General features: G+C 39.1%; 1 non-coding gene across 1 annotated transcript; it reads left to right on the forward strand.

Annotated features, from left to right (window-relative positions):
• Positions 1 to 392: 392 nt before the first annotated feature.
• Positions 393 to 464, forward strand: Trnas-aga. The gene has a single exon. It is a non-coding gene; the product is annotated as a tRNA-Ser (tRNA).
• The last annotated feature ends 2,152 nt before the right edge of the window (positions 465 to 2,616 follow it).

A 2,616-nucleotide genomic window follows, 5' to 3' on the forward strand; every position in this document is an offset into this window, starting at 1 on the left:
ACAAATTACGGGTGAAATTATAAAAAAAACGTAACCACGCGTAATGAGCTAATTAATATAATAACCATGCGGATTGGATTACCGAACAGCTCAATATAAGCGTCAATTTATATTAGAGTGTTACTGCTTCTTTGTAGTAGTCATGTCATCACTCGAGTGAGAACGACACGTTGATAGCCTTCCCACATCTTTACTCTTCCACAATACAGTTGTTGTGAAAGCGATGTAGGTACGATAGGCAAACAGTTTCAACACTAAATCAATCGCACTCGCTCTTTCCGCGTGTGTTGTAACATGAGATGGAAGGATATGGGTTATAAAAGGGGTCCGCGTGGTCTGTAGGGATTTGAATTCTAAAACTTGTAATCAACTCAGTTATTGGGTCACCAAATGGCTCGATAGCTTAGTTGGTAAAGCGCTCGTCTAGAATACAAGAGTCCTGGGTTCAAATCCCAGCCGAGCACGTGAATTTTTTTCATAATTTCACCCATAACACTGCGGAACACGTTTTTTGTCTCCAGCATCAAAATACCTATATTTATTTAATTAAGGGTTGCTGAATCCATTGCCGTTTACAGAAATATCATAGCACGTCTAGTTTTTGAGATATTGGTGGTTGAAAATGCAAAAAAATGAGTGTTTTAGTCAACTTGCATGCAAGTTTGCCATCTTGTATGGCAATTTATTTGCCTAATTTGCCACAGAATTCAAACTTTATGTGTATATCAACACTTATCATCAAAGGATATAATACTTTTGATGCGGAAAAGTTATTTTTTGATGGTTTGTATTGTATTTTCCCATATAAGAGAAACGAAGAATTTTGTATGAAGACTACCAGCACGTTGAAAAAATCGGTTTAATCTACATTAAGTCGTGAAATTTCAACCAAAATATATCTAAAACGAAAGTTTAAGTCCTCTTTTGCCTGCTTGGTTGATGAGATCACAATAAAGTTTGATAAAATATACTTCAAATTTTAGGTGAACATCAATAAAACCAATGTTTTATACAACTTTGGCGACCTGTAGCTAAAAACTGTGACGTGCTGGGAAATCAGATTCAGCAACCCCAAATCTACTAGAGACACATAATTTGATCCTTGAGACACGCAAAAATGACATTTTTGTTGCGCTGTGTAATTTGTCCATCTTTACCACGCGTAATGAGTTAATTAATTTATTAACCATGCGGATTGGATTACCGAACAGCTCAATATAAACGTCAATTTCTAATCCTTTATTTTTATTTTTGAAAAAAAAATTTTTTTGTGCTGAATTATGAAAATTATTCGGTGGCGGCAACATGCTGAGGCGGCTTACAAATCTAAGTACCGCATCTTATATTCATGATGAGAGGCGAAAACTTTTCGCAATGGAGTTGTTTTTCTTCTCCGTCTCCGGCTTTTTCCGGCGTAAAATTGCAAGCAGCGTTCAGTTTTGAAATTTGGGAAACTACCAGCCCAGCCAGCCGCCACCAGCAGGTACTTTCACCAAGGGCGCCAAGGGGAAACCATGAGCTGCGGGACTTCTCGCTTTTCTTTTCGGTTGCTTCACTAAGTTGTAACTTGCACTTTCGCTTCAGTTACTCCTAGGGCAAGTAGTTTTTGAGCTTCCATACAGCTTCCATATTCCGAAGCTTCTTGTTGGGAAGCACATACGTGCACACATACATCCGCTGTTGGTGTGAGTTTCCGAGCGCGCCAGAGTGCAACGTGATTATTATTTATGGGATTTAACTTAATTTCCAAGTGCCAACTTTTTTGGCATGATTTCATTACCGTGTGACTTTTAAATCTTGCTCTATGGAGGGCAACGGCACGCTCTGGCAAGCAGACAAAAGATGTTAGGCGGAAAAGTTCGAAACTGAATGGCTGGGTGGCAAATTGGTTTGCGGCGTTGCTTAACTTCGGATGGAGGATTATTCGGGAAGTTCGTTGTTCTTCCCAAAGAGGAATTTTATTAATATATGAACACAATGAAAAGGATATCTTCCCATTGAATAAAGGAGGAACTAAGAATTCGGCTAAGGATTTCAAAAGAATCCTGCTCTGAGTTCCAAAAGAATCCTGCTCTGGATTTCAAAAACAATCCTGCTCAGGATTCCAAAAGAATCTTGCTCAGAATTTCAAGAGAATCCTGCTGAGGTTTTCAGGAGAATACTGCACAGGATACTTAGCAAATCCTGCCCAGGATTCTAAGCGACTCCAGCCCAGGATTCTAAGAGAATCCTGCTCAGGATTCTAAGAGATTCCTGCTCAGGATTCTATCGTAAGGTAGAATCCTGCTCAGGATTCTAAGAGAATTCTGCTAAAGATTCCAAAAGAATCCTGCTCAGGATTCTAAAAGAATCCTGCTCAAGATTCTAAAAGAATCCTGCTCAAGATTCTAAAAGAATCCTGTTCAAGAATCTAAAAGAAGCCTGTTAAGGATTCTAAAAGAATCCTGCTCAGGATTATAAAAGAATCCTGCTCAGGATTATAAAGAATCCTGCTCAGGATTATAAAAGAATCCTGCTTAGGATTCTAAAGGAATCTTGCTTAGGATTTGCAGGGCATCCTTCCTAGGATTCTACGAGAATCCTGCCCAGGATTCTACGAGAATCCTGCCCAGGATT

The sequence above is a fragment of the Aedes aegypti genome, unplaced genomic scaffold (genome assembly GCF_002204515.2).
Source record: "Aedes aegypti strain LVP_AGWG unplaced genomic scaffold, AaegL5.0 Primary Assembly AGWG_AaegL5_hic_scaff_1778_PBJ_arrow, whole genome shotgun sequence".
NCBI classification, from domain to species: Eukaryota; Metazoa; Arthropoda; class Insecta; order Diptera; family Culicidae; genus Aedes; species Aedes aegypti.